Below are 18,909 nucleotides of genomic sequence, written 5' to 3'. Positions count from 1 at the left end.
AGTAAGATGTCCCCTTTGTGTGTTTGGATGTTTGTTCCTCATTCACGTAAAAACGCCTGAACGGATTTGTCTGAAAATTTCCACAAACTTAGTTATTCATCGGGATTAAAGAGAGGCTATTTTGTGTCACGCAAACGCCCATGGCTACTTGGCAGGAGGCTCTGAAAGCCAGGACTTCTAACAGCAGCTGCAAAGTCCACTACAAAACTTACTATTTACAGCCTCAAAGTCGCATATCTCGCCTCAGTGGTAGCCCCAAAGCCCAGTCACTTCCCATTTCAGTGGTTTTGTTGCACTTGCAGACGTACTTTGGGTTTATATGCACCATCGGCCTACCTCGCCCACACTCGGGGGCCGCCATCTTTGGACACCAACAGCGTGCTAATGAACCGGGACACCGCTCCGGCAGAGATACACACTGCACAGTACGCGCACGGCTATATGCACCGTTCATGCCTACTCACTTTGCTCCAGGATGCGAGCGCTTGGCAGAAAGGACCTGGCTTATGCCGCCGGAGGTCTCTGCTACCCACCATATCCTGCTGCGATCCCCCACGCCACACTTGCCAGAACAGTGTTGCAGCTTGCGCGAGCGTCCTCCAAGACGCGATCTCCGTGCTCACGGCATCAGTGGTGAGTTCGCACCCCACACTCCTCTGGAGACAGAGGCTCCACATATAGGCTGTCTTGCTTAAGTCCACTGTCCTCCGCACAAGGTTTACGGTTTACTGCACAGCCGCCCGGCAGATTAATTTAGCTCCATGCGGCGTACCCATAGCGCCCACACCTCGCAGTAAAACATGACCACATTGAGAGATGTGGCTGACCATGGCCACCGCTGTAGCCCTGCACCGTATGGCCACTATAAGCTAACGTGGGCACGAGTTGCATGGAGCGGGGCGCGCGGAGGTGGGAAGACAGGGGTGTGTGCAGAGGGGGGGGGGGGCGAGTAGAAAAGTGGGGGTGGGGCTGAAGAGGGGTGCGAGGGGATCTCAGATGGCGCATGGGTTGGGGCGGTAGAGAGGGTGGTAGCACAGGTTGGAAGGCCAGGGGGGTAAACTGCGCAGGAGGTGGGTTTAAGGAGGTTCGGGGCACACCTGGTATAAAGCGCAGCTGCAAACATGTATGATAACGGAGACGCAGGAGCAGGCGCATCATAGACATCAACGATTGCCTACATGTACGCAGCTCAGCGCCTAGATCAACCCGCAGACGAAGTCGCGGGCAGCTGCTAGTATAATAATAATACATTTTATTTATATAGCGCTAACATATTCCGCAGCACTGTACAATCTGTAGGGTTCAAGTTCAGACAGATACATAACAAAGAACGTCATTTCACACAATGGGACTGAGGGCCCTGCTCACAAGAGCTTACAATCTATGAGGTAGAGGGGGGGAACACAAGAGGTAGCAGGGGCGGCATTGCTTATACAGTATTCAGACAATTTTGTAATAGAGGTGACTGTCATTACACAAACAAAACTGTATGAGCCGTCACTAGTGGTGTCCTGTAACGTGGATGGAGCTTGGACCTATAAAGTTATCCGGAGATGACATCATATCATATGGGGTAATGTGGGAGCGGGGACAGAGGAAGGTTAAATTTTGGGGATTCTAATTATAGTACGGAAGGGTTTACGTTAGAAATTGTGATCGGCTTGTCTGATAAGATGCGTCTTTAGTTTGCATTTGAAACTGTAGAAATTGGGAGTTAATCTGATTGTCCGGGGTAGAGCATTCCAGAGAAGTGGTGCAGCTCGGGAGAAGACTTGTATACGAGCGGGGGAGGTTCTGATAATAGAGGATGTAAGTGTTAGGTCATTGAATGAGCGGAGAGCACGGGTTGGGCGGTAGACAGAGATGAGGGAGGAAATGTAGGGAGGTGCAGCATTATGGAGAGCCTTGTGGATGAGGGTGATAAGTATATATGGTATTCTATAATGAATAGGCAGCCAATGTAGGGACTGGCACAGACCAGAGGCATCGCTGTAGCGTCTAGCCTGATAGATGAGCCTGGCCGCTGCATTCAGAATAGATTGTAGATGGGAGAGTTTAGTGAGGGGAAGACCGATTAGTAAGGAGTTACAGTAGTGAAGGCGAGAATGAATCAGAGAGACAATAAGTGTCTTTAGTGTATCTCTGGTAAGGAAAGGGTGTATTCTTGAGATGTTTTTGAGGTGGAGGTGACATGAACGTGCGAGTGATTCAATATGAGGGGTCAATGAAAGGTCTGCGTCAAACATGACCCCGAGGCAGCGGGTCTGCTGCCTCGTAGTTATAGCAAGGCCTGAGACTGCAATGGATATATCAGCGGCAGCTCTATTAGATGGTGGAAACAATAGTAGTAGTAGTAGGCCTATCACAATTTCTAACGTAAACCCTTCCGCACTATAATTAGAATCCCCAAATTTTAACCTTCCTCTGTCCCCGCTCCCACATTTCCCCACATGATATGATGCCTTTTCAGCCTAACTTTTTGTCCTAGCTCCATCCACATGTTAAAGGACACCACTCGTGACGGCTCATAAAGTTTTGTTTGTGTAATGACTGTAACCTCTATTACAAAATTGTCTGAATACTGTATAAGCAATGCCGCCCCTGCTACCTCTTGTGTCACCCCCTCTACCTCATAGATTGTAAGCTCTTGTGAGCAGGGCCCTCAGTCCCATTGTGTGAAATGACGTTCTTTGTTATGTATCTGTCTGTACTTGAACCCTACAGATTGTACAGTGCTGCGGAATATGTTGGCGTTATATAAATAAAATGTATTATTATTATTAGTAGTAGTAGTTCAGTCTTAGAGAGATTTAGTTTCAGATAGAGCGAGGACATGACCTTTTTGAATGAAAACCCCCGCTGACACTCTTTAATGCTTCCCATTGTATCAGGAGAGGTGTCTTGTCATGTATGTGATGATGATAAAAGTCTGTAATGGCTTTTGAAGGTTGAGGATAAGAGTCCAATTCCTCACCTCTAGACTGATCAGGGATCAAAAAGTAAAGATGGAGCTTGGTCAGACCACTCTGAAGGATCTATATTAGTACGAGGGTCCCATGTGAGCAAATGGTGATTGATAAGGAAGTAGTCTAATCTACTGTGTGTGTTGTGGACTTGTGAAAAATTGGTGTAGTCTCTCCCCTGGGGATGAAAGGTCCACCAGACCGACGAGGAATCCATTATTACATTATAGTGTTCAGCCTTCTTGCCATGATCATTAACCTTTCAGCAAACTTAGCTAAGGCACAGAGAAAGGAGTTTGGGGAGAATGAAATTAGGGATTGTGAATATTTTAATATGGATAGGTATTTTTATTATTAAGTATCTACCCTGTGCATCAGAGCACTGGGACATGACCATGGCTTGGAGGGGTTTAGGTAAGTCAACACTAACTCTCTTTGATTTACTGTCAGGGTTGGAGCTGTGGAGCCAGCGAGGGAAATATCTGGTTACTATCGCGGGAACATGGACTTTTTAAAGTAGGTTTCCTGTAGTAGTAGGATGTCAACCCTTAGCTTGTGAATGTGGTAGAATATCCGGGTCCTCTTCTGCGGCACGTTGAAAACTGTACTGTTCAAGGAGCACAACTGAAGTCTGGCCATTCTTATGCAGGAAGATAATACCTGTAAAAGAGAAGAGAAAAAACGAATAGGGCATCAGAAAGAGGGGAGGAAGTTGAGGGAAAGGAAGAGGAGGGAGAAGAGAGGCGGGAGGTTAGGTAGTCAAGGCAGTTAGTGGTTCCTCTAACCCTAGGACGTAACTCAGGGGAAGGGTGAAAGCTAAAGTGTTCTATGAACAAACCTTAAGGACAGGGATGTCCAAGTCAATATGTTTCTATTACACCAAACTTGTTATCTAGAAAAAAAAAATGCTGATGACGGGCGTTCTCGGACAGAAACGTTGCTTATCGGTTATGTACTCGAGCTCTATGATTTAGTGACGTTACAATGCGGCTCCTTATCATGAATGGAGTCTGATTGTTGTGATAAAATATGAAAACTCAAAGAAAGTTGTAAGAGTTGTCAGTTATCTTACCCCAGGACCGACCAGGTAGATTGCATAGTCAGACATTACAGATACACATGAGTTATACTTCTGTGTGTCCGGACAGAGCTCTGCGAAGTTCTGCCCAGAATCAGTTTATTTTATAGTGGTCAGAATACAGGAACATTTGTTAGCGTAGGAAGTAGTTCTTACCCAATAGATTGTATAGTCTGTTATCACCGGTATTAAAAAGACAGAGAATACAGATACTTATTGATAAGCATCCGGTCAGATCTGTAAAGATCCACCCAGAATTAGGTTTTTTTAGGTTTAATCAAAGTTTATTGAAGGGTTTTTGAATAAAAGGATGGGGGGGGGGGAACAAGGAAGGAAACCAAACAAAAGATAAAGGGAGGGTCACAGGCCTCACAATTACAGACGCCAATCGGGGACCCCCCGATCGGCCAGGCATGGCTTATCATAAATCATCTGGATGAAACTCAAGAACAATACAACACGTAAGACGACAAAAGGAAGAATAGGTGGGGGGGGGGGGACGACGACATAACGACACAGACAAAGAGACAAAGACAGGGAACACCAGAGGGAAAGACAGTGAAAGGTAGGGAAAGGCCAGGGCAGATGAAGTTAAAGGAAAGAGGTAGAAAAAGCGGAAGAGTCTTGAAACACAACCCAGGGCTGCCAAGTACTGTCAAATCTGGAGGAGTCGGGAGAGTCCTCCGCAACCAGGGCCTCCATCCTCCTAATATGGAGAAGCTCCTGCAGCACAGAGGGCGAAGTAGTACTGCGCCAATGCCTAGGGATGACAGTCCTGGCGGCCGTAAGAAAGTGCCGCAAGAGGTCCTTTTTAATCGCAGAAATCTTACTAGGAAGAACCGAGAGGAGAGCCACCTGAGAAGATGAAACAACAGGACAATCACACACTTTATAATACAGGGAAAAGACCGCGTCCCAGAAGGGTCTAATGACGTCACAGTCCCACCAGATATGAAGCATAGTGCCCTTCTCGGTACCACAGTGCCAACACCGATCAGAAACAGCCGGATAGATCCTGTGAAGAAGGTCTAGACACCTGTATCAACGGGTTAGAATTTTAAAATTTCTCTCCTGCGCAGTAAAGGGCAGGGCCATTTTATGGGTCAGTGTGAAGGATGTATTCCAATCAGAAGACGACAGATTAGAGGCGAGTTCAGAGTTCCAGGACCCCACATAAGGAGGAAGCCCAGGAGTTGCATCCTCGAGGAGGACATCATATAACAAGGAAAGAGCGCACGGGGTAGGGTCTGGACACAAGAGAGTGGACTCCAGGGTGGACAGGGGAGAAGAAAGAAGGGGCAGAAGTGAATACTTCCTAAGGAAGGAAGTCAACTGGCCATATTCCAACCAAGAAAGGCGTAGGTCCGAGTGGGATGAGCAGAGATGAGCAAACGGGGGAAGAGGAGGGTCCCCGGCAACCTGACGGAGAAGGACGTCGTCACCCCTACGCCAACAAAGGAATCTATCCACTGAGCAGCCCGGGGGGAACATAGGGTTATCAAAAAGAGGCGACAAAGGTCTGGTACACGAGCCAGTCTCCCATTGGAACACACCAGATCCCAGGTCCTAAGAAAGTGAAGGGACAGAACCGAATGTCCCGAGGATTGAGGGCGAAAGTGGGGCAGGATCCACGGAAGCAAGTGGAGCGAAGGCGAGATAACATCGGACTCGATGGCAACCCATTGTTTATCGCCGCTCCGATAACGCCAGTCGAAAAGTCTGAGCAGCACCGCCGAACGCTAATACAAGTGGACATCCGGGAAGCCCACCCCCCCGTGATGAACACGATGAGTGAGCGTACGGTGGCTGAGTCTGCTCCGCGCCCCACCCCAAGCAAAGTTCCCAAACAAGGATCAAAGCCGGGTGAGGAAAGTACGTGGAAGAGGAATGGGAAGGGTCTAAAACAAATACAGGAACCATGGGAGCACGTCCATCTTGAGGATGTGGATGCGGTCAAACCAAGAAAGAACTCAAGCACCATACGCCCGCAACTCAGAAGTAACTTTCTCGAGGAGCGGGAGGTAGTTAAGTCGAAACAAGTGAGAGGGGTCAGGGGGAATGTGGATACCGAGATACCTAAAGAAAGCTGCCTGCTAACAGAAAGGAAACTCGCGCGCCAGCTGGGCAGCCTCCACGGGCATTAAGGGCCTTGCTCTTGGAAAGGTTCTCCTTGAAATTACTAAGAAGGCCAAAGCGCGAGAACTCGCGCAAAACAGCAGGGAAGGGCACCTGTGGCTGAGTAATATATAGAAGGAGGTCATCTGCGTACAAAGTCGATTTGACTATATGAGCCCATCTGGAGACCATGCATGTCCGGGCACCGCCGAATCGCCACCGCCTGATGCTCCATAACTAGAGCATATAGCAGGTGCAACAAGGGACAGCCCTGACGTCAAACATGACCCCGAGGCAGCGGGTCTGCTGCCTTGGAGTTATAGCAAGGCCTGAGACTGCAATGGATATATCAGGGACAGATCTGTTAGATGGTGGAAACAATAGTAGTAGTAGGAGGCCTATCACAATTTCTAACATAAACCCTTCCGCACTATAATTAGAATCCCCAAATTTTAACCTTCCTCTGTCCCCGCTCCCACATTTCCCCACATGATACGATGCCTTTTCAGCCTAACTTTTTGTCCAAGCTCCATCCACATGTTAAAGGACACCACTCGTGACGGCTCATAAAGTTTTGTTTGTGTAATGACTGTAACCTCTATTACAAAATTGTCTGAATACTGTATAAGCAATGCCGCCCCTGCTACCTCTTGTGTCACCCCCTCTACCTCATAGATTGTAAGCTCTTGCGAGCAGGGCCCTCAGTCCCATTGTGTGAAATGACGTTCTTTGTTATGTATCTGTCTGTATCTGAACCCTACAAATCGTACAGTGCTGTGGAATATGTTGGCGCTATATAAATAAAATGTATTAGTAGTAGTAGTAGTAATAGTTCAGTCTTAGAGAGATTTAGTTTCAGATAGAGCGCGGACATGACCTTTTTGAATGAAAACCCCCGCTGACACTCTTTAATGCTTCCCATTGTATCAGGAGAAGGGTCTTGTCATGTACGTGATGATGATAAAAGTCTGTAATGGCTTTTGAAGGTTGAGGATAAGAGTCCAATTCCTCACCTCTAGACTGATCAGGGATCATAAAGTAAAGATGAAGCTTGGTCAGACCACTCTGAAGGATCTATGTTAGTACGAGGGTCCCATGCGAGCAAATGGTGATTGATAAGGAAGTAGTCTAATCTACTGTGTGTGTTGTGGACTTCTGAAAAATTGGTTTAGTCTCTCCCCTGGGGATGGAGGGTCCATCAGACCGACGAGGAATCCATTACATTATAGTGTGCAGCCTTCTTGCCATGATCATTAACCTTTCAGCAAACTTAGCTAAGGCACAGAGAAAGGAGTTTGGGGAGAATTCTTCTTTCTTATGGTAGAGTTGGAAGGGACCTCAAGGGCCATCGGGTCCAACCCCCTGCGAGTGCAGGTTTTCCTAAATCATCCCAGCTATATGTTTATCCAGATTCCGCTTGCAGATTTCCATTGATGGAGCGCCCACCACCTCCCGTGGCAGCCTATTCCACTCTCTCACTACCCTCACTGTCAGAAAGTTTTTCCTAATGTCTAATCTGTATCTCTTTCCCTTTAGTTTCATCCCATTGCTTCTTGTACTTCCTTGTGCTAATGAGAATAGGGGAGATCCCTCTGCACTGTGACTACCTTTCAGATATTTGTAGACTGCTATTAAATCTCCCCTCAGCCTTCTCTTCTGCAAACTAAACAATCCCAGTTCTTTTAGCCGCTCCTCATAGGACATGGTTTGCAGACCTTCCACCATTTTGGTTGCTCTTCTCTGGACTTGCTCCAATCTATCGATGTCTTTCTTGAATTGAGGCGCCCAGAACTATACACAGTATTCCAGGTGTGGTCTGACCAGGGAAGAGTACAGCGGAATAATGACCTCTCGATTTAGATTCAATGCTTGTCTTAATACATCCCAGAATTTTATTAGCCTTTTTTGCAGCAGCACCGCACTGTTGGCTCATGTTGAATTTGTGATCTACTATTATGCCCAAGTCCTTTTCCCCTATGCTATCACTTAGTTCTATTCCTCCCATACTATATATGTTTTTTACATTTCTGTTACCCAGATGTAGAACTTTGCATTTGTCCCTGTTAAATACCATTTTGTTGGCCTCAGCCCATTGTTCCAGTGTGTCTAAGTCCTTTTGAATACACTCTCTCTCCTCTCTAGTGTTGGCTATTCCTCCTATCTTCGTATCATCTGCAAATTTTATGAGTTCCCCAATAATTCCATCGTCCAGATCATTTATAAAGATATTAAAAAGTACTGGGCCCAGAACAGAGCCCTGCGGCACCCCGCTTTTGACTTTCTTCCAGTTCGATGTGTAGCCATTTAGTATTACTCGTTGTGCCCGATCATTAAGCCAGTTGTGAATCCACCTAACTGATTTTTTGTCAAAGCCATACTTAATCATTTTTTTAATAAGAAGGTTATGTGATACTTTATCAAATGCCTTACTGAAGTCAAGATATACTATGTCCACGGCATTCCCTTGGTCCAACCATTCAGTGATTTTGTTGTAGAAGGAAATGAGGTTAGTCTGACAAGATTTATTGGTCATCAAGCCGTGCTGGCTCTGGTTAATTAATGCCTTCCCATCCAGGTACCGAAGTAAATGTTCCTTGACAATTTGCTCAAAGATTTTTCCTGCTATCGAGGTCAGACTTACCGGCCTGTAATTTCCTGGATCGTCCCTTTTCCCCTTTTTGTAGATGGGGACAACATTTGCCCTTTTCCAATCTAAAGGGACCACTCCTGTTTCCCATGACTTACTGAAGATTATAGCAAGGGGTTCTGTTATTTCCTCGGCTATCTCTTTCAGGACTCTAGGGTGTAAATCATCTGGTCCTGGGGACTTGGTTTCCTGTAACTTGGCTAAGTGCTCTCTTACCAGACGTTCACTTATAGTCAGCTTGGAGTCCTCCTTCCCCTCATCTCCATCACCATTAATGTCGATATTTCCATTAGTTTCTTGGGACAAGACGGATACAAAATATGAATTTAGTAGCTCCACCTGCTGTTCCACCATGTTAACTGTTTCTCCTTTGTCATTCTTCAGGACTCCAATGGTCTCCTTCACTTTTCTTTTGCTTTTAACATATCCCCAAAATCCTTTTACCTTACTCTTTGCCTCTTTTGCAAGCTTCAATTCGTGTTCAGCCTTAGCTCCTTTGATGCTTGTCTTGCAGAGTCTGCAGACTGCTGTGTACTCTTCCTTAGGTATAGTTCCCATCTTCCACTTTTTGTATGTTTCCTTTTTTCTTTTTAGCAGGTTATGTAATTTTTTGGTCATCCATCCTGATATTTTTAGGTGCTTCCCATTTTTCTTCCTTCTAGGTATTGTTAGTTCCTGTGCTTTAATGATTTCCCTACGGAAGATTTCCCACCCTTCATGTGCATTTTTGTGCTTAAGAATTTTGCACCATGGAATTCTGCTAACCCTTGCCTTCAGGCTCTTGAAGTCTGCCCTGCTAAAGTTGAGTCTTGAAGTCTGTGTCTTCTCAGGTCTTTACATTAGGGATTGTGAATATTTTAATATGGATAGGTATTTTTATTATTAAGTATCTACCCTGTGCATCAGAGCACTGGGACATGTCCATGGCTTGGAGGGGTTTAGGTAAGCCAACACTAACTCCCTTTGATTTACTGTCAGGGTTGGAGCTGTGGACCCAGCGAGGGAAATATCTGTTTACGATCGCGGAAACATGGACTTTTTAAAGTAGGTTTCCTGTAGTAGTAGGATGTCAACCTTTAGCTTGGGAATGTGGTAGAATATCTGGGTCCTCTTCTGCGGCACGTTGAAGCCTGTGCTGTTCAAGGAGCACAACTGAAGTCTGGCCATTCTTATGCGGGAAGATAATACCTGTAAAAGAGAAGAGAAAAAACGAATAGGGCATCAGAAAGAGGGGAGGGAGTTGAGGGAAAGGAAGAGGAGGGAGAAGAGAGGCGGGAGGTTAGGTAGTCAAGGCAGTTAGTGGTTCCTCTAACCCTAGGACGTAACTCAGGGGAAGGGTGAAAGCTAAAGTGTTCTATGAACAAACCTTAAGGACAGGGATGTCCAAGTCAATATGTTTCTATTACACCAAACTTGTTATCTAGAAAAAAAAAATGCTGATGACGGGCGTTCTCTGACAGAGGTGTTGCTTATCGGTTATGTACTCGAGCTCTATGATTTAGTGACGTTACAATGCGGCTCCTTATCATGAATGGAGTCTGATTGTTGTAATAAAATATGAAAACTCAAAGAAAGTTGTAAGAGTTGTCAGTTATCTTACCCCAGGACCGACCAGGTAGATTGCATAGTCAGACATTACAGATACACGAGTTATACTTCTGTGTGTCCGGACAGAGCTCTGCGAAGTTCCGCCCAGAATCAGTTTATTTTATAGTGGTCAGAATACAGGAACATTTGTTAGCGTAGGAAGTAGTTCTTACCCAATAGATTGTATAGTCTGTTATCACCGGTATTAAAAAGACAGAGAATACAGATACTTATTGATAAGCATCCGGTCAGATCTGTAAAGATCCACCCAGAATTAGGTTTTTTTAGGTTTAATCAAAGTTTATTGAAGGGTTTTTGAATAAAAGGATGGGGGGGGGGGAACAAGGAAGGAAACCAAACAAAAGATAAAGGGAGGGTCACAGGCCTCACAATTACAGACGCCAATCGGGGACCCCCCGATCGGCCAGGCATGGCTTATCATAAATCATCTGGATGAAACTCAAGAACAATACAACACGTAAGACGACAAAAGGAAGAATAGGTGGGGGGGGGGGGACGACGACATAACGACACAGACAAAGAGACAAAGACAGGGAACACCAGAGGGAAAGACAGTGAAAGGTAGGGAAAGGCCAGGGCAGATGAAGTTAAAGGAAAGAGGTAGAAAAAGCGGAAGAGTCTTGAAACACAACCCAGGGCTGCCAAGTACTGTCAAATCTGGAGGAGTCGGGAGAGTCCTCCGCAACCAGGGCCTCCATCCTCCTAATATGGAGAAGCTCCTGCAGCACAGAGGGCGAAGTAGTACTGCGCCAATGCCTAGGGATGACAGTCCTGGCGGCCGTAAGAAAGTGCCGCAAGAGGTCCTTTTTAATCGCAGAAATCTTACTAGGAAGAACCGAGAGGAGAGCCACCTGAGAAGATGAAACAACAGGACAATCACACACTTTATAATACAGGGAAAAGACCGCGTCCCAGAAGGGTCTAATGACGTCACAGTCCCACCAGATATGAAGCATAGTGCCCTTCTCGGTACCACAGTGCCAACACCGATCAGAAACAGCCGGATAGATCCTGTGAAGAAGGTCTAGACACCTGTATCAACGGGTTAGAATTTTAAAATTTCTCTCCTGCGCAGTAAAGGGCAGGGCCATTTTATGGGTCAGTGTGAAGGATGTATTCCAATCAGAAGACGACAGATTAGAGGCGAGTTCAGAGTTCCAGGACCCCACATAAGGAGGAAGCCCAGGAGTTGCATCCTCGAGGAGGACATCATATAACAAGGAAAGAGCGCACGGGGTAGGGTCTGGACACAAGAGAGTGGACTCCAGGGTGGACAGGGGAGAAGAAAGAAGGGGCAGAAGTGAATACTTCCTAAGGAAGGAAGTCAACTGGCCATATTCCAACCAAGAAAGGCGTAGGTCTGGGTGGGATGAGCAGAGATGAGCAAACGGGGGAAGAGGAGGGTCCCCGGCAACCTGACGGAGAAGGACGTCGTCACCCCTACGCCAACAAAGGAATCTATCCACTGAGCAGCCCGGGGGGAACATAGGGTTATCAAAAAGAGGCGACAAAGGTCCGGTACACGAGCCAGTCTTCCATTGGAACGCACCAAATCCCAGGTCCTAAGAAAGTGAAGGGACAGAACCGAATGTCCCGAGGATTGAGGGTGAAAGTGGGGCAGGATCCACGGAAGCAAGTGGAGCGAAGGCGAGATAACATCGGACTCGATGGCAACCCATTGTTTATCGCCGCTCCGATAACGCCAGTCTAAAAGTCTGAGCAGCACCGCCGAACGGTAATACAAGTGGACATCCAGGAAGCCCACCCCCCCGTGATGAACACGATGAGTGAGCGTACGGTGGCTGAGTCTGCTTCGCGCCCTACCCCAAGCAAAGTTCCCAAACAAGGATCAAAGCCGGGCGAGGAAAGTATGTGGAAGAGGAATGGGAAGGGTCTGAAACAAATACAGGAACCGCGGGAGCATGTCCATCTTGAGGACGTGGATGAAGCCAAACCAAGAAAGAACTCAAGCACCATACGCCCGCAACTCAGAAGTAACTTTCTCGAGGAGCGGGAGGTAGTTAAGTCGAAACAAGTGAGAGGGGTCAGGGGGAATGTGGATACCAAGATACCTAAAGGAAGCTGCCTGCTAACAGAAAGGAAACTCGTGCGCCAGCTGGGCAGCCTCCACGGGCATTAAGGGCCTTGCTCTTGGAAAGGTTCTCCTTGAAATTACTAAGAAGGCCAAAGCGCGAGAACTCACGCAAAACAGCAGGGAAGGGCACCTGTGGCTGAGTAATATATAGAAGGAGGTCATCTGCGTACAAAGCCAATTTGACTATATGAGCCCATCTGGAGACCATGCATGTCCGGGCACCACCGAATCACCACCGCCAGATGCTCCATAACTAGAGCATATAGCAGGGGCAACAAGGGACAGCCTTGACGGGTGCCGTTCCGCACCCATCAGGGCTGCGGAACGGCACCAGACAGAACCCCATTGGCCCTCACCCGCGCCGAGACGTCGCCATAAAGGGAGAAAACTTTATCAAGGAAGAAAGAACCTATTCCAACCTGGCGTAAGGTCTCTTGAAGAAAGCCCCAGTGTACTCGATCGAACGCCTTTTCGGCGTCCACTAAGAGAAGACACATGGGGGTGCCCAAAGCACGAGCTGAAGAGATAGCCAGAACTGTCTTTCAAACGTTATCACGTGCTTCGCAGCCGCGAATAAAGCCAACCTGGTCAGTGTGGACCAGAGCCGGCATGAAGGGAGAAAGACTGTCAGCAAGCAGTTTGACGAACAACTTAACATCGACATTAATCAGGGAAATAGGCCGATAGCTGGCTGAGCACGTGGGCAGCCCATGCAGTTCCCGTAAGGACAGGGAGGGGAGTGTCAGACACGTACAGTCATGGCCAAAAGTTTTGAGAATGACACAAATATTATATTTTCACATGATTTGCTGCCCTCTGGTATTTATGTTTGTCAGATGTTTTTATCACATACAGAAATAGAATTGCAATCATATTCTGAGTAATAAAAGCTTATACTGACAGTTAGAATGAGTTAATACAGCAAGTCAATATTTGTAGTGTTGACCCTTCTTCTTCAGGACCTCTGCAATTCTCCCTGGCATGCTCTCAATCAACTTCTGGACCAAATCCTGACTGATAGCAGTCCATTCTTGCAGAATCAATGCTTGCATTTTGTCAGAATTTGTAGGTTTTTGTTTGTCCACCTGTCTCTTGATGATTGACCACAAGTTCTCAATAAGATTAAGATCTGGGGAGTTTCCAGGCCATGGACCCAAAATCTCTCTGTTTTGTTCCCTGAGCCATTTAGTTATCACCTTTGCTTTATGGCAAGGTGCTCCATCATGCTGGAAAAGGCATTGTTGATCGCCAAACTGCTCTTGGACGGTTGGGAGAAGTTGATCTTGGAGGACATTCTGGTACCATTCTTTATTCATGGCTGTGTTTTTAGGCAAGACTGTGAGAGCGGCGATTCCCTTGGCTGAGAAGCAACCCCACACATGAATGGTTTCAGGATGCTTTACAGTTGGCATGAGACAAGACTGGTGGTAGCGCTCACCTCGTCTTCTCCCAATAAGCTGTTTTCCAGTTGTCCCAAACAATCGAAAAGGGGATTCATCAGAGAAAATGACTTTACCCCAGTCCTCAGCAGTCCACTTCCTGTACCTTTTGCAGAATATCTGTCCCTGATGTTTTTTTCTGGAGCGAAGTGGCTTCTTTGCTGCTCTCGAGACCAGGCCTTGCTCCAAGAGTCTCCGCCTCACAGTGCGTGCAGATGCACTCACACCTGCCTGCTGCCATTCCTGAGCAAGCTCTGCACTGCTGGTAGCCCTATCCCGCAGCTGAAACACTTTTAAGAGATGGTCCTGGTGCTTGCTGGTCTTTCTTGGGCGCCCTGGAGCCTTTTTGCCAACAATGGAACCTCTCTCCTTGAAGTTCTTGATGATGCGATAGATTGTTGACTGAGGTGCAATCTTTCTAGCTGCGATACTCTTCCCTGTTAGGCCATTTTTGTGCAGTGCAATGATGACTGCATGTGTTTCTTTAGAGATAACCATGGTTAACAGAAGAGAAACAATGATGCCAAGCACCAGCCTCCTTTTAAAGTGTCCAGTGGTGTCATTCTTACTTAATCATGACAGATTGATTTCCAGCCCTGTCCTCATCAACACCCACACCTGTGTTAATGGAGCAATCACTGAAACGATGTTAGCTGGTCCGTTTAAGGCAGGGCTGCAATGATGTTGAAATGTGTTTTGGGGGATAAAGTTCATTTTCTAGGCAAATATTGACTTTGCAAGTAATTGCTGTTAAGCTGATCACTGTTTATAACATTCTGGAGTATATGCAAATTGCCATTAGGAAAACTGAAGCAGTAGACTTTGTAAAAATTAATATTTGTATCATTCTCAAAACTTTTGGCCATGACTGTAGTACGGAAGGGTTTACGTTGGGGATGAAGATGCATCAGCACCAGAGGCTGCCTAGAACAACTGATCTGTGCGGGATCTGGGTGTCGGACCCCACTGATGTGATAATGAGGACAAGTCACCAATATCAGAAATGTCCCCAGTCCAGGAAACTGGTTTAAGCTAAGGACCCATGTAGTAGGCTGTAGTAAAAAAAGTGTTACGGGAAGAACTGCGGCAGTAATGCATTGCTGCTTCCATTATACCTATAGGGAAAACTCTTGATGTCTCCAAAGATATACATGACATTCTGCAATTTCCAAAACCGCAAAATACACCTATTTTTCACAACTCCACAACACTCACAGTGGATTAGACTACTTCCTTATCAATCACCATTTGCTCACATGGGACCCTCATATTAAAATACATTCTTCCGAGTGGTCTCACCAAGCTCCATCTTTCCTTGACGATCCCTGATCAGTCTAGAGGTGAGGAATTGGACTCTTAACCTTCAAAACAACCCAGCATGTACAGCAGTGATATCACAAGCCATTACAGACTTTTATCATCATCACCACGTACATGACAGGACCCCTCTCCCAATACAATGGAAAGCATTAAAGAGTGTCATCGGGGAGTTTCATTCAACAAGGTGACATCTTACTCAGATACAAACACCTGAATCCTCCCATAAACATAACAGGGAGTCACAAACACTGGAGGACTTACTGGAGCCAGATGCAAAGTGAAAGGCCGTGTAGACACGAAACATTAAGTACACAAATGTAGTAAAAGGTTCCAAAAAGGACACAGGGAAGTCCCTGTCCCATCCTGACACTATAGCTTAATCTTTACGAGACTACTACCGAAATCTCTAGTCTTCAGGGCCTCCAATCAGATTTACAACTGCCAGAGATACAAAACAGAATCAATGATTATGTGTGAATTCTCAGATGTTTAACAAGCTGTGATTTTGTGGTAAAACACTTCCCACATTCTGGGCATGAATATGGCTTCTCTCCTGTGTGAATTCTCTGATGTAAAACAAGACATGATTTGCGAGAAAAATATTTCCCACATTCTGAGCATAAATATGACTTCTCTCCTGTGTGAGATTTTTGATGGTGAAAAAGACTTAATTTGCGAATAAAACATTTCCCACATTCTGAGCAAGAATATGACTTCTCCCCTGTGTGAATTTTCTGATGTGTAACAAGACTTGATTTCTGAGTAAAACATTTCCCACATTCTGAGCAAGAATATGGCTTCTCCCCAGTGTGGGTTTTTTGATGTTCAACAAGACGTGATTTCTCACTAAAACATTTCACACATTCTGGGCATGAATATGGCTTCTCTCCTGTGTGAGTTTTTTGATGTTTAACAAGACGTGATTTCTCAGTATAACATTTCCCACATTCTGGGCATGAATATGGCTCCTCTCCTGTGTGAGTTCTTTGATGTGCAACAAGAGTTGATTTGCGAATAAAACATTTCACACATTCTGAGCATGAATATGGCTTCTCTCCCGTGTGAGTTTTTTGATGTTCAATAAGATGTGATTTCTGAGTAAAACATTTCCCACATTCTGGGCATGAATATGGCTTCTCTCCTGTGTGAATTCTTTGATGTGCTACAAGATATGATTTCCGGGTAAAACATTTCCCACATTCTGGGCATGAATATGGCTTCTTTTCTTTGTGAATTCTCTGGGCTGATGGAACATCTAAGGTAATGTCATGTTCTTCATATGGATCTTGTGTGATACCCTGATCCTTTGCTTTATAATCTGTAGATATCAGATGCCCCTCTGAGCTCCTGGTACAGTCATCTGACAAGAAGAAAACTGATGTTACTTTTACAGTCCTATGAAAAAGTTTGGGCACCCCTATTAATCTTAATCATTTTTAGTTCTAAATATTTTGGTGTTTGCAACAGCCATTTCAGTTTGATATATCTAATAACTGATGGACACAGTAATATTTCAGGATTGAAATGAGGTTTATTGTACTAACAGAAAATGCGCAATATGCATTAAACCAAAATTTGACCGGTGCAAAAATATGGGCACCTCAACAGAAAAGTGACATTAATATTTAGTAGATCCTCCTTTTGCAAAGATAACAGCCTCTAGTTGCTTCCTGTAGCTTTTAATCAGTTCCTGGATCCTGGATGAAGGTATTTTGGACCATTTCTCTCTACAAAACAATTCAAGTTCAGTTAAGTTAGATGGTCGCCGAACATGGACAGCCCGCTCTCAAATGATCTGAAAACAAAGATTGTTCAACATAGTTGTTCAGGGGAAGGATACAAAACGTTGTCTCAGAGATTTAACCTGTCAGTTTCCACTGTGAGGAACATAGTAAGGAAATGGAAGACCACAGGGACAGTTCTTGTTAAGCCCAGAAGTGGCAGGCCAAGAAAAATATCAGAAAGGCAGAGAAGAAGAATGGTGAGAACAGTCAAGGACAATCCACAGACCACCTCCAAAGAGCTGCAGCATCATCTTGCTGCAGATGGTGTCACTGTGCATCGGTCAACAATACAGCGCACTTTGCACAAGGAGAAGCTGTATGGGAGAGTGATGAGAAAGAAGCCGTTTCTGCACGTACGCCACAAATAGAGTTGCCTGAGGTATGCAAAAGCACATTTGGAGAAGCTAACTTCATTTTGGAAACAAAGATTGAGTTGTTTGGTTATAAAAAAAGGCGTTATGCATGGCGTCCAAAAAGAAACAGCATTCCAAGAAAAACACTTGCTACCCACTGTAAAATTTGGTGGAGGTTCCATCATGCTTTGGGGCTGTGTGGCCAATGCCGGCACCGGGAATCTTGTTAAAGTTGAGGGTCGCATGGATTCCACTCAGTATCAGCAGATTCTTGAGAATAATGTTCAAGAATCAGTGACGAAGTTGAAGTTACGCCGGGGATGGATATTTCAGCAAGACAATGATCCAAAACACTGCTCCAAATCCTCAGGCATTCATGCAGAGGAACAATTACAATGTTCTGGAATGGCCATCCCAGTCCCCAGACCTGAATATCATTGAACATCTGTGGGATGATTTGAAGCGGGCTGTCCATGCTCGGCGACCATCTAACTTAACTGAACTTGAATTGTTTGTCCAAAATACCTTTATCCAGGATCCAGGAACTGATTAAAAGCTACATGAAGCGACTAGAGGCTGTTATCTTTGCAAAAGGAGGATCTACTAAATATTAATGTCACTTTTCTGTTGAGGTGCCCATACTTTAGCACCAGTCAAATTTTGGTTTAATGCATATTGCACGTTTTCTGTTAGTACAATAAACCTCATTTCAATCCTGAAATATTACTGTGTCCATCAGTTATTAGATATATCAAACTGAAATGGCTGCTGCAAACACAAAAATATTTAGAACTAAAAATGATTAAGATTAATAGGGGTGCCCAAACTTTTTCATAGGACTGTATTTGAATAACATAATCTTACAAGTATATTCCCCACTGAGCTGTCGCTGCCTGAGACGCTTCAGACCGTGTTATGTAGTAGACAGGCAGCAAACTATGGCAACACGACCTACTTCATTAGTATTCTCTGTGCCGAGCTGGCGGTCATTGATAGTAAATAGTAATGAAGCGGGGCAGGAGACGCCACCACTGCTCTAGGTCACTGTAGAGGTGAACACAATCCATGGCTGCTTAAATATGGCCACTTATGTGGAATAATACTGTAGGATGCCATAAATCTTACTGTATTACACCTCATACACACAACAGATTCCCAGCCCAAAGTCCCCGCAGATCTGCTGTCCCATACAGTATGTAGTATGCGTCTGAGGAGTCACAAGGAAGCCGGGACTCCTAGCGTCATAGATCACTAAGATACGGGGAGTCCTGGTGTGTGGACAGAGTTCAGGCTGGGAAATGTGACTGATGTACAGACCAGATTTTCTAGTCCAGACTCCTTAATGTGATTGGGGTCTAAGGTGAGGCTTACACAGTGAATTCAGAAGAAGAATTTTTCCAAATCAGCCCCCGAATCTCCATCAGATTCCTTACTGGCCAGGCGGGATTTTCCACCTCCCATTTATTTCCATAGAGCTCTGAGGTGGAATCTGCCTGAAGATCGAGCA

At 45.5% G+C, this 18,909-nt stretch overlaps 1 protein-coding gene across 1 annotated transcript in view; it reads right to left on the bottom strand.

Annotated features, from left to right (window-relative positions):
• LOC142189903 (uncharacterized) overlaps positions 1 to 18,909 on the bottom strand; it is a 490,808-nt gene that overhangs the window by 324,731 nt on the left and 147,168 nt on the right. The gene's annotated exons all lie outside the window — the stretch shown is intronic.

This window comes from Leptodactylus fuscus, chromosome 1, assembly GCF_031893055.1.
Source record: "Leptodactylus fuscus isolate aLepFus1 chromosome 1, aLepFus1.hap2, whole genome shotgun sequence".
Lineage (NCBI taxonomy): Eukaryota > Metazoa > Chordata > Amphibia > Anura > Leptodactylidae > Leptodactylus > Leptodactylus fuscus.
This window is presented reverse-complemented; position numbering and strand designations above follow the sequence as displayed.